Source organism: Hyla sarda, chromosome 5, assembly GCF_029499605.1.
Source record: "Hyla sarda isolate aHylSar1 chromosome 5, aHylSar1.hap1, whole genome shotgun sequence".
Taxonomy (NCBI): domain Eukaryota; kingdom Metazoa; phylum Chordata; class Amphibia; order Anura; family Hylidae; genus Hyla; species Hyla sarda.
In genome coordinates this window covers 102,897,422-102,912,079 of record NC_079193.1, presented here as the reverse complement: position 1 = coordinate 102,912,079, position 14,658 = coordinate 102,897,422, and positions in this window count along the sequence as shown.

The window sequence follows — 14,658 nt, the reverse complement described above, 5'->3', positions numbered from 1 at the left end:
TCACATAAATACATCTAAGTGGTGTACTATGTTGTTCCTGTTAAAGTCTTAAGGGTCTAGTTACTATGAAAGGCCAGGCAAAAGTACACACCTGCTGGTGTTGTAGACAAATATTGTTTTAAGCATACTGGAGCGCACTGTCCTCCCCTCATAAGTGCATACCACATACATACATCTAAGTGATGTACTATTTTGTTCCTGTTAAAGTCTTAAGGGTCTAGTTACTGTGAAAGGCCAGGCAAAAGTACACACCTGCTGGTGTTGTAGACAAATATTGTTTTAAGGGTAGCCGAGCACATTGTCCTCCCCTCATAAGTGCATATCACATACATACATCTAAGTGGTGTACTATTTTGCTTCTGTTAAAGTCTTAAGGGCCTAGATTAGAGATGAGCGAAATTTTCAAAAATGCGATTCTGCCGATTGGCCGAATTTTCCCCAAAAGTTTATTTTGATTCGAATTGGTTTGTGGCGAATTTATATTAAAAAAAGGCTATTTCTAGCCAATATACAGCCTCTATAGGAGTATAGAACACTTTGCTGGGTCCTAAAACGCATATGGAGTGTGCTGGGGTAGTGAAATAATACTGTTATTCAGAATAGCATGCAGATTACCGGCATCGCTCTTAGAATCACTGCCGCACAGCAGCACAATGACAGAGCCTGGTGGTGGCATCAGTGTCAGGAGACCATATAGTGACTGAATGACATAGCGTGGAGCTGTTGGCAGCATGAGGACACCATAAAGTGGCTGAATGGCACAACGTGGAGGTGTTGGCAGCATGGGGACACCATATAGTGGCTGAATGGCACAGTGTGGAGGTGTTGGCAGCATGAGGACACCAAATAGTGGCTGAATGACACAGCTCGGATGAGGCTGAAGCATGAGGACACCATATAGTGGCTGAATGACACAGCGTGGAGGTGTTGGCAGCATGAGGAGACCAAATAGTGGCTGAATGGCACAGTGTGGAGATGTTGGCAGCATGAGGACACCATATAGTGGCTGAATGGCACAGCGTGGAGGTGTTGGCAGCATGGGGACACCATATAGTGGCTGAATGGCACAGTGTGGAGGTTTTGGCAGCATGAGGACACCAAATAGTGGCTAAATGACACAGCTCGGATGAGGCTGAAGCATGAGGACACCATATAGTGGTTGAATGACACAGCGTGGAGGTGTTGGCAGCATGAGGAGACCAAATAGTGGCTGAATGGCACAGTGTGGAGGTGTTGGCAGCATGAGGACACCATATAGTGGCTGAATGGCACAGCGTGGAGGTGTTGACTGTTATTCAGAATAGCATGCAGATTACCGGCATCGCTCTTAGAATCACTGCCGCACAGCAGCACAATGACAGAGCCTGGTGGTGGCATCAGTGTCAGGAGACCATATAGTGACTTAATGATATAGCGTGGAGGTGTTGGCAGCATGAGGACACCATATAGTGGCTGAATGGCACAGCGTGGAGGTGTTGGCAGCATGAGGACACCATATAGTGGCTGAATGGCACAGCGTGGAGGTGTTGGCAGCATGAGGACACCATATAGTGGCTGAATGGCACAGCGTGGAGGTGTTGGCAGCATGAGGGCACCATATAGTGGCTGAATGGCACAGCGTGGAGGTGTTGGCAGCATGAGGACACCATATAGTGGCTGAATGGCACAGCGTGGAGGTGTTGGCAGCATTAGGACACCATATAGTGGCTGAATGGCACAGCGTAGAGGTGTTGGCAGCATGAGGACACCATATAGTGGCTGAATGGCACAGCGTGGAGGTGTTGGCAGCATGAGGACACCATATAGTGGCTGAATGGCACAGCGTGGAGGTGTTGGCAGCATGAGCATGTGTAGCGATTAGCATTCTGGAAAATTCAATTTTATTACCGATAAAATTATCAGTAAATAAAAAAAAACCACTACCCAAGAGTGCTTAATTACCCCATACATTACACCAGGAGCAGTCAGGAGTAGGCCTCAGCAGTACCCAAGAGGCTTTAATAACCCCCTACCTTTGCACGATCAGTTGCGAGATCGAACAATACAAGGTGTGTTATTCCCTCAGATTTCCAGGGCCGCAGGCGCGCTCCACTGAACGGATTAGCGTGTCTCTATCTTTCATCGACCGGTGCTGGTAACCCGCTAACTCCCGGAAAGGTAAGCTGCCGTGAAGCAGGTGGTCTCCCCCCGGGCACGTTTGGCTCCAGAATTTCCACTACTGCCACACCACGCTGACTGCCAACCGTGCTACCGCCTTGCTGACTCAAGGGCAACCTGCAACTCTCTTCTCCCCATTATGAACCCCCCTTCTCCTGAGATCGTGCAATAAAAGGTGTGTTATGCCCTCAGATGTCCGGGGCCGCAGGCGCGCTCCACTGAACGGATTAGTATGTGTCTATCTTTTTTGGTAGCACCCGCAATCCAAAAATTTTACATTTCCAGACCCAGGCCCCACCTCTGCGGCATCAGGAACCCATAGATTGCCTGAAAGACACAGCCTGGAGTTGGCTGATGCACGAGTACACACCCAGGCTTCGCAATCCACCCGAAAAACCTGCAAAGTTTTATTGAAATTGTCTGACAAAATACCTGTTTTTTAAAAACAAGCGCATATACAGCAGTTCAGAAGACTCTATAATGCAGGATGGTGGACCACCAAAAGACATTCTTCTCAAAAATAATAAACCACACAATGTTGGAAATTTGGTTACAAAAATTATTACATGTGTGTAAGTGCATCTGTCTCCAAAAGATCAGATCACAAAAGGATTCTAATCGCCCAAAATGATTAAGCAGAGTTAATCCCTCTCCATATATATTTTTTTCATTAAAATATCACACGCAACGAGCGTTCCGTTGTGCAAATTTCAATTTTATTACTGATAAAATTACCAGTAAATTTAACAATAACACTACCCAAGAGTGTTTAATTACCCCATACATTGCACCAGGAGCAGTCAGGAGTAGACCTCAGCAGTACCCAAGAGGCTTTAATAACCCCTTACCTTGCCCGATCAATTGCGAGATCGAGCAATAACAGGTGTGTTATGGCCTCAGATGTCCTGGGCCGCATTAGCGCTCCACTGAATGGATTAGCGTGTCTCTATCTTTCAAGGACAGGTGCGTGTTGCACGATGAAACCAGTTTGTGATAGTTTTAACCTTAAAACGAGGAATTACCAGTAAGTGAGGGTCATAAGCTGACGTTGATTAAGTTCCTGCCCTTTGTACACACCGCCCGTCGCTATAAGCAATTGGATTAGTTAGTGAGTTGGTTGGTGAGGTCCTCGGATCGGCCCAGGCGGGGTAGGAGAAGGCCCTGGCAGAGCGCCGAGAATTTAATGATCATTGCTGAAATTTGCATTAAGCATGTATTTAGCTACTGCTAAACTTCAAAAAATTATAGGCCCAAGGCCTGAGGCACCAGGGAGGCAAGTAGTTTGTTAAAGACACAGAATGAGTCTGGAGCAGTCTTTCGCAGTACCCAAGAGGGTTTCATAACCCCTTACATTTAAAGATCAATGTTGATATTTGCATGAAGCATGTATTTAGCTACTGCTAAACTTCAAAAAATGATAGGCCCAAGGCCAGAAGCATCAGTTTTCCCCATATTAGGAGCATAGTTGTCCCCCAGATTAGGCAGCATAGATGTCCCCCAGATTAGACAGCATAGATGTCACCCAGATTAGGAGCATAGTTGTCCCCCAGATTAGGCATCATAGATATCCCCCAGATTAGGAGCATACTTGTCCCCCAGAGTAGGCAGCATAGATGTCCCCCAGAGTAGGCAGCATAGTTGTCCCCCAGAGTAGGCAGCATAGTTGTCCCCCAGATTAGGCAGCATAGATGTCCCCCAGATTAGGAGCATAGTTGTCCCCCAGATTAGGTAGCATAGATGTCCCCCAGATTAGGAGCATAGTTGTCCCCCAGAGTAGGCAGCATAGATGTCCCTCAGATTAGGAGCATAGTTGTCCCCCAGAGTAGGCAGCATAGATGTCCCCCGGATTAGGCAGCATAGATGTCCCCCAGATTAGGAGCATACTTGTCCCCCAGAGTAGGCAGCATAGCTGTCCCCCAGATTAGGAGCATACTTGTCCCCCAGATTAGGCAGCATAGATGTCACCCAGATTAGGCAGCATAGATGTCCCCTAGATTAGGCAGCATAGATGTCACCCAGATTAGGCAGCATAGATGTCCCCCACATTAGGAGCATACTTGTCCCCAAGAGTAGGCAGCATAGATGTCCCCCAGATTAGGAGCATACTTGTCCCCCAGATTAGGCAGCATAGATGTCCACCAGATTAGGATCTTAGTTTTCCCCCAGATTAGGAGCATAGTTGTCCCCCAGATAAGGAGCATAGTTGTCCCCCAGATTAGGCAGCATAGATGTCCCCCAGATTAGGAGCATAGTTGTCCCCCAGATTAGGCAGCATAGTTGTTCCCCAATCAGCGCGGGCCGGTCAGAGCCAATCAAAGGGCCGTATGTGGCAAGCGGGCCATACAATGCCCAGGTCTGCCCCAGAGGGTTTCATAACCAACCGCAATAGAGAAAATTTTGTTGTAGGAGCATGGTCAATCTACTCAGACCCATCTGTCATTGGTGGCTGGAAATCCTGGCTGATCCATCCCTGATTCATCTTGACAAACGTGAGTCTCTCCACATTTTTATTGGACAGACGAGTTAGCCTTGGGGTGACTATGGCCCCGGCCGCACTAAACACCCGCTCTGATGGCACACTACTGGCCGGGCAGGACAGCTTTTCCAGGGCAAACTTCGCTTGTTGCGGTCATAAATCGAGTTTGGCTGCCCAGAAGTCCAACGGATCTTCAACGGTTGTTGGCAGGGTCATGTCGAGGTAAGCCACCACCTGCTGGTTCAGGTCCTGCTCCATGTCCACCTGCTGCTGATGAGTAGCTTCACTATGCGGCTGAAGGAAGCTACTCATCAGCGACTGTAGGCTCAGGCTGCTGCTGATTGAGCCGGTACTGCTCCTGCCACCCTCTCCACAGCAGCCGTGGCAGTGGAAGGTGAGCACAGAGGGCCCCCCGAGTCAGACCTGCGAGTGGATGGACACATGTGGCCGATAGGCATCGGCCAACCGACTACGTAGAAGCTCCCTGAAGTAGGTCAGTTTGTCCTCCCTCTCAGAGGGTGTAAAAAAGGCCCCCATTCTGGGCCAGTAGCGAGGGTCTAATAAGGTGGAGATCCAGAAGTCATCGTGCTGACAAATTTTGACAATTCGGGTGTCACTACGCAAGCAACTCAGCATGCATCGTGCCATTTGTGACAGTGATTCGCTGGGACTACCTGCCTCCATCTCCACTGCATACTGCCACGGTGTGTCTGGGTCCTCTGTCTCACCTCCCTCGTAATAACCCTCCAGTTCCTCTAGCTGCTCCTGCTCCTCCTCTCCTGTCCAATGACCAGAAACACCTGCCATCTCATCCACCGTAAACTGTGCTCCGCTCTGCCCCTCATCATCCTCCTCCAGTTCATCCCTCACAGGACTCATGTAGCCTTCTGATGTAGGCGCAACGTCTCCATTGCCGTGACCAGCCATGTTTTCAATAATTTTTTGGAGTAAATGTAGGAGTGGAATTACGTCGTTCATGGCGTAATTCGAGCGATTAACAAAAAATGTGGCTTCCTCAAATGGCCTCAGCAAACGGCAGGTGTCACGTATGAGCTGCCACTCGTTCACATTGAAGTTACACAGGGGAGTACTCCTATCTGCTTGTATCATCAAAAAATCCGTGATGGCTTTTCATTGTTCGTATAGTCTGTCCAACATATGGAGGGTGGAATTCCAACATGTGGCAACATCACAAATGAGCCTATGTTGTGGGATACCGTTCTGACGCTGCAGCTCAAGCAAAGTGTGCTTGGCGGTGTACGAGTGGCTGAAGTGCATGCACAGTTTCCTTGCCATTGTCAGGACGTCTTGCAAATGGGGTGAAGACTTGATGAACTTCTTGACAACCAGATTCAACACGTGTGCCATGCAGGGCAAATGGTTCACACTTCCTTGTCGCAGCACAGCCACAATGTTCTTCCCATTGTCGGCCACCATGGTTCCCATTTCCAGATTTCGTGGAGTAAGCCATACTCAGATTTCTTCCCTAATGAACTTCAGCAGTTCCTCCCCTGTGTGACTCCGTTCGCCAAGGCAAACCATGTGAAGGACGGCTTGACACCGCTGTGCCCTACACATGTGGTACGATGAAGGGCCACCGAGATTTGGACGTGCAGTGGAGGCTGAGGACACGGGGGAGGAGGAGGAGGCGCACACTGTAACAGGACCAACTGCCTGGGAGCGAGAGCGTGGAGGAGGAAGTGGTGTGACCTGTCCAAGTTGCTGTTGTGGCTGTGCAGGAACAACATTTACCCAGTGGGCCGTAAAAGACATGTATTGTCCTTGCCCGTAGTTACAGATCCACACGTCGGCGCTGCCGTGTACTTTTGACAGGCTCATGGACTGGCCCACCTTCTCTTGTACAAACTTATGCAGGGCTGGTACTGCCTTCTTTGCAAAGAAATAATGGCTTGGGACTCTCCACCTCGGCTTGGCACAAGCCATCAATTCCCTGAAAGCTGCAGAGTCCAGCAGTTGGAAAGGGAGGGACTGCAACACCAGCAACTTGGACAGGAGCACATTCAACTTCTGCGCCGTTGGATGAGTGGCCGCATACTGTTATCTCTTGGACATGGCTTCGCCGATTGATTGTTGGCGGAATGGCTGACAAAAAGCGGAAGAAGCAGGAGCGCCAGAAGGAGGGTTTGACACAATGCTCCATTCGGCTGAGGTGGTGGAGCCTTGGCTGGATGACGGAGGGAGCGGATGGCCACTGGGTGATGCGGCAGGCTGGACCACTACATCGGAGCCACGGTTATCCCAGGCCACTTAATGGTGGCAAATCATGTGTTGGCGCAGGGCCGTGGTGCCGAGATTGGGACTCTTTCTGTCGACAGATTTTGCATGTGACTGCGCTAAGGTCCTCCGGATTCTTTATGAAGAACAACCACACTGCAGAGTAGCTGATTTTCCCACCCGCAGTCCGCACTATTTCACTGCTATTGGCGCCGTCTCCAGGAACCCCTGTTCCACTACCTCCCTGAATGGTAGCTTGCCGCAAAGCAGGTGGTCTCCCCCTGGCACCTTTGGCTCCTGAATTTCCACTACTGCCACCACCACGCTGATTGCCAACCGTGCTACCGCCTTGCTGCCTCATAGACAAAGAGCAAATCTATTCTCCTGATGATGATGAAGCCCCAGCTTCTGCAACCGGCTCCCAATTGCGATCGGTTTCATCATCATCAAAAGATGTGTGCACATCACTGATGTCCTCCTCGTGTCCACAACAGTGTCTGCCTCAGGACCCTGAACAATTGATACACCGCCTCCCACGTCACTTTCCACATCACTACTTGCCCGCATTGCGGAGCAAGCGACGCATGTCTCCTCACATTCTTGGCTGCCCATTAGCTGCTGACTGTCCTCTATTACATCGTCCTCACTAAATAGTGGAGCTGAACCCAAAGCATGAGATACTGGGAGAGGGAACAGCATAGGACAAAGGCAATGGGATTACGGGGACTGCTCCCGGGCCATGCCAACTGAGGGTTGAGTCTGAGGAACCCACCGACTCTTGACTGGGGTTGTGAGATGTCGCTTGTGATGATGGGGATGAGTGTGCAAACCAATTGACGAGGAGAGATGGGTCGACGACACGAATGCTGGGTGTTAACGGGAGCTCAGGCCTATTGCTCCGACTCCTGCTGCCACTCGCCCCAAGTCTGCTGCCAACTCTGCCTGACGTATGTAGGCCTCTACCCCTTCTCTGTGCACGTCCTGGCACTTCTCTGCCTGACATACTTAGTGCGTTTATGAGGGTATAGAACATCAGCAGGCGATTACTTACGGCTGTCCTTTCAAAGTATATAGGCCCTAGACAGAATAACAGTTACTAAATAGTAAACTTCTTTGTTGTATGTATGCCCTTTGCAATGATGAGCGCACTGGTATGCGTATTTATACGCAGAGAAAACACTTTTTTTTTTTAAATACACCAGCAGGTGTACACTAATGTGTGGAATAGCACTGAATTTAGCACAGAGACAGAAAGACAGGTACTAAATAGTACACTACTTGGTTGTATGTAGGCCCTTTGCAATGATGAGCAAAAAGTTTTTCCTGCGTACAAATACGCTTTTTCAGTGGCCTTATCATTGCAAAGGGCCTACATACAAGCAAATAGCGTACCATATACTACCTTTTTTTCTGTCTCTGTGCTAAATTCAGTGTTATACCACACATTATACACCTGCCGGTGTATTAAAGGAAAAAAAAGTTTTTCCTGCGTACAAATACGCTTAACGTTAAGCGTATTTGTACGCAGGAAAAACTTTTTTTTTTTCACACACCAGCAGGTGTATAACGTGTGGTATAACACTTAATTTAGCACAGAGACAGAAAAAAAGGTAGTATATGGTATGCTACTTGCTTATATGTAGACCCTTTGCAATGATAAGGCCACTGTTAAGCGTATTTGTACGCAGGAAAAACTTTTCTTTTTCTTTAATACACCGGCAGGTGTATAACGTGTGGTATAACACTTTAATTTAGCACAGAGACAGAAAAAAGGTAGTATATGGCACGCTATTTGCTTGTATGTAGGCCCTTTGCAATGATAAGGCCACTGAAAAAGCATATTTGTACGCAGGAAAAACTTTCTTTTTTTCTTTCATACATCGGCAGGTGTATAACGTGTGATATAACACTGAATTTAGCACAGAGACAGAGTAACAGGTGAAAAATGGTAAAAAGGCACTAAAGTCCACACTAATATGACTTATTTCTGAACAGCAGCAGGACCCAACTGGGCAGCACCACAGATTTTTTTTTTTTACAGGGATTAAAGCCTAAATTGCACTCAATTGTCACACAATTGTGAGAATCAGATTTGTGGAGCAACAGAAAAAACTCAATTGGGCTGAAAAAAAGAGGAGATTAGATGCTCCATACAGGTAAAACAGCTGTGAGATCTATGACGCAGGTGACTGCTATGCAGCACCTCTATGCCTGCTATATTGAGTAAGGAGAATACGAGGTTTTGCTAGAATCGTTCTCGGTCAGAACTGCAGCAACACTTTGTCTTTCCCTAATGCTGATGTCACCGCTGCATATATGTTGTATAACGCCGTTGTATGCGATCAGCACACAGACGTGCAGTCACTTCCTTTCCTTATCTCGTGCATAGGAGAAATGACCAGAGGGAAGATGGCCGCCGATTATATAGGGCTGTTGCATCACAGAATTCGGGTTCGTCAACTTCGATTCGCTCATCTCTAATCATTAAACATCCGGTGACGCCTTTGATTTATGTACTTCCAAAAATACATAAGTCATTGAATTATCTACCAGGACGTCCGATAGTTTCCGGGCACAACTCTCCTCTGAGCAATGCGTCCATTTTCTTTGATAGGATACTGAAGCCTTTTGTACTCCAAACCTCATCCTATATCCATGATTCCAACAATTTTTTATTGAAGATTAAAAACTCCCAGATCTCGGACCATACACTGTTGATATCACCAGCCTATACACGTCAATTAACCACAACAGGGGCATGGCAGCATGGCAGCAGATGAGAAAATAAACCACTTTCTATTTTTTGGAGTGCTGCATCCTTGGCGTTTTTTCTATCTGAATGTACTTTAATCAGGTTTGGATGCTGGCACCACAGTTGCAATATTTTTAAGAGTGCTGCAATTATTTTCTATTTTGTGTATGTAAATATATATATATATCTTTCCTTCAAGTCTAATGTGACTTTGTGTTTCAAGAGAGGAGGCTGTCAATCTCCCTATAAGCCCCACATTAATCCTCCCACTCCGCTATGCCACTGATCACCGCCCCTTTGAGCCTGGCTTTTTGTTCTCCCTCAGGTTTTGTCAGTCTTCAATCACTCTTGAACGTCTAGTATCTGACTGGATTCCTGTATTACTTTACAAAAAGACATATGATACACATGTAACAATACCGACATGTACAAATACTCAACGTACAACGCACAAGGCCCAACACACATTGCCAACAAAAATGTAAAAGAATAAAAAATAAACAGAGCTCTTTAAAAAATTGGGAAAAAATCACCTTCAATGCCCATTGAACATGGATTTTCTTTTGTTCTTTACCAATCTAAAAAAGAATCCATTACAACACAAACACATAAACAGCTTCACAAAGAAACATTCACTGGTCATACTCCATATATTCCTGATTCATTAATATACATCATACATACTTCCCTATACTAGGTGTTCTAACATGGCTGCCAGTTGGGGAAGTGGGAGGAACAGTCACTTCCGGGAGTGTTAACAAGGCTGCCACTTCTGAGTACAGCAGGGGGTGGAGACAGGAGTAGTTCTAAGAGCAGCATCATGGCCGTCACCAGAAGGAGAAAACATGGCATTTATGGAGGTAGGAACTTTTACAGTATCGGGGGTTGTGATTTTAGGGTGCGGTTGGTGTGCGCCACAACTATAACAAGTATCACTCCATAAGAGGTTCAGAGCACAATGCCAGCTGACTACTCCCTCCAACACTCTATACAGACGGTACTATTTTCACATTCCCCTCCCTCTCTCTCTTTCTCTCTCTCTCTTTCTTTATCTCTCTCTCTCTCTCTCTCTCTCTCTCTCTCTCTCTCTCTCTCTTTCTCTCTGCTTTTCCTTTTCCCCTACAATTGGAAAAACAACTACCCCCATTCAAACATCTGGAAGTTATCATCTCCACCCTGAAACAAAGGCTCTCTTCATTCAATATATGATATTTCTCTTATTCAACATTCTATCAACAGGCTACCAAAAGGTATGTCTTGTACATCAGTGTTAATTTCATTACCTAATTATCTTTATTATACTTTTAGCCAACAAAAACGTTGACTTAACTATACCCATTCAGACGACTACAATATAACTAAATCAAACCATAATTGCTCTCAAGAATCACACTGCTGTATATGATTACTGTATATAACACTGCTATATATGAATACTTCTGTCCATCAACCATCAGTATATTTCAAACTTTTAATTGCCTTAATATCCATAATATCCATTCTTCACTCACCACATGCTTTCTCATCAAAACCACGAGTCTCCATTTTGTTTCTCTCTCTCTAATCCTATCAAGCTGCTAACAACAATCTGCTCCTCTTTCACTTGTCTTATCACTTGTACTACAACTCCAATCATACCTTCTATTCACCCTTTTATACACACACATTTTTTCAGTTTCTCTAGCTCTTTCATTGCCATCTCTATACGTTTCCCATCTTTGCACACACATACATTCTTCATGGCTGGTGGCCCGCCTCCCCCTTTCCTTTTAGCAACTCTAAACTGCAGCTCTGGGACCTTTGCCCTCTGCTTCTTACTGTCTAATGCAACCTACATCTAGCCAACAGACCCCCCCCCCTCCCTTGTTCCATTCAAGGTGGTATCTCCATTTGTGGGACCTCCAGCTGCTGCTGAAACTACTCTACTATCTGCTAATTAACTGCAAACCCCTCTCAACCAGTCCTTTCCTTAGGAGATATCTCTAAAACATTAGAGTTCAATTAACAGACACATTTAAATGCAGTTCTGCCTTTTTAACTAGGAATAATATTAGAAAGGAAATATCTACTCCCTCTCTTTGTCTACATTAGCTAGCTCAATATTAATCCATGGACACATGAAGACACAACATGACACATATACCAAATATACAATCAGTTATAATGGGAAAAGGGTCTCGGGAATATGTTATTTTTTGGGGAGTCCCTGGAAATATGTTATTTTAGGTCCCGTGTACCGTGTACTCTCTGTCCTGGACATGACTTCAGTGTCTACTTATGACAGTCTTACCCCAAAATTCAATTCCCCAAAGAGACATAAGTCCAGTTAATCTGCCTCCTGTGCCAAACTCCACTCATATCCTCTCTATGGCTCATCAGCTTACCCCAAACAATGCAATTCCCCCAGGCGACCCAATCCCTCCCGCCAAGATTCTGCATCTTAACTCACTCACATTTCATACACACTCGGGTAGCAGATGGTTACTTTATGACAGGCACAGGTTGATGACACTGGGCAAGTTACCTGCCTCTAGTTGCTCACGAGCCAGTCGACTAGGGCCCCAAGATAAATCAAAACGGGAGACAGTGGTACTGTGGCTAGGTACAAGATGCTGTCCTACCGTACTCTCGGAGATGATCGGCTCCCCTTTGTTCCATCTCTTTTGGTCCAAAATGATGCCCCTATTGCGCAACTGTGTCATGATCCAAAATCCAGTGCCCCACGTTGGGCACCAGCTGATATAGATTGTATCAGTGATCTAGTAACTATCTTACTCCCGATCAAATCATTATCAGAATGTATACACCAAAGTAAATCAAACGGAGCCATGTCAGTTTCAAGTACTTCTGATTTATTTGGCAGTGCACTGAGTTATATAACCTTTGTAATTAGCATAAGTTCCCACCCTCATTAGGGAGGTAAGTATAGCTGTGACATACCAGATAAGGTATGCTCTTTCTGAGGATGCTTATGGGCTCCAAGGCCTTTGTTCAGGACAGGAAATCTACTTACATGATGGAGGGGGGTGGGGCTTTTTCAAATGGTCATTTTATGTTGCTTATATATATATATATATATATATATATACATCCATTAGATCATCACCTTATAATTGGAAACGCTATGTCAGTGTAAATCATGTTTGACATATATACTCTGTGGCCATCTTATTTAAATGCAACATTAGTTTGTATTATGCGCCAAGTACATGGTACGTTAAGCACAGACGGTGGACTATATCCTAAGTGTATTTTGCGGTAATATCTCGGCAGTGTGTACTACTTCTATAAGTTGTGAAGATAAATAACATAATATCATCATATAATTGGAAACGCTATATCAGTTTAAACTGTGTCAGTAATATATGCTGTGGTCATTGCAATAATCAACGCATTGGCAGTGTGGCTTGTGCTTTGAATCCGTGAACGGAACAACCTAGCATGAGTAATTAATAGAAAATGCAATATCAGTGTGAATTGTATCTAAGCATCATCATTTATAGTATAGAGATATATACTTGATGTATTTGCAGTAGGACTATTACAGTGCATCCTGTGCGAATTATGCCTTGCCAAATAGAAAATCTTCTCCACAGGGATGAATCTGGATATTAACAACAGTAACGGATCCCCAAGCTAAGTGGTGATGCTTAAGGTGTGAACTTGTGCTGAGCCTTACATATTCTATAAGTGAAGCATCCATAGACTTTGGTATCCTAAGATGGATGCACTGCTATAAATGAAGGACAGCAATCTGATGGAGACCTAATCTGATGGAGCAAATGCTCTTTGCTATTTTAGTTTTTTTACACATTATTGCTATTTTTATAGTAGCATAATAAAAGCTAAGTTTTAAGGTTCCCTGTACAGTCACTATTTTTCTATTAATTTTTCTGGGAGACCTGATCTACCTATCTAAAATAATTTCAGTGCCCCTTATTAGTACAGGTACTACAGCTCTTATTATTGAACAGTCCATGCTGGAAGTAGTTGTACTACGTAAAAAATTTAAAAAATAGAGAAAAAAAGGTGAAACACACACACACACTTTAAACACAATATTCAAATATTGTATATTACTAATACAAAAAAATGTAAATATATATATATATATTCTTTCAATTTTCAGGAGTGGGCAGGGACCAGAAAATTCAGCGCTTAAGGAGTGCATTTCATAATTTTTTTCTTTTTCTAGTTTTCATTCTAAATCTTAATTTTTTATTTATTTTCACTTTACTTTTTTAGTCCCATTTATTTTATTGTTTCGTGCATTTAGATGTGTTGCCATGAATAATTGTGGGGGCAGCAAAAAATTAAATAAATGGGGCTAAAAAAGTTAAGTGAAAATTAAAAAAAATTATTATTTAGAACAAAAACTAGAAAAAAAAATTATGAAATGCACTTGAACTTAACCCCTTAAGGACTCAGCCCATTTTGGCCTTAAAGAAGATATCCCATGCAGCAAAGAAAAAAAAATACCTAGCCATTCCATAGTATATTCACCTACCACCTCTCTGACATGTTTGTGATTTTTTTTCCGCCCCCCCCATTCACCGGCTATTCAGCTCATAAATTCCAGTTACTTCCTGGTTATGGTGGCTATGCCTGTGATCTCAAAGACTACATTTCCCTGCATGCACTGCTCACATTTCCTGCTCTCAGCTGCCTGAGCAGAGAGCTTGTTACCTCCCCAAACTTATGTTAGTCACTCCCACATAACACTGAGCTCCAATCATAGCCCTATACAGCAGGGTGGCCACGAGGAAACAAAATGTAATCTCAGTGCTCAGAGAGAGGGACCCTGGAGTTGAAGCTGCAGTTTTTACACTGTAAAATCACTCCCTCCCCCTTCTCCTCTTAATGAAACAGCTTTACAGTGGCACAATCACCTCCCCCCTCCTCTGCCCTGCACTCCTCTCTCCCCAGTGCTCAGTGTGACAATTCTACTCTCCATCCCCTCCATTCTCAGTGTGACAGCCCTACGCTGGCAGCTCCCTCCCCTCCCCCCTCTCCTCCGTTATCAGTGTAAAAACATTAG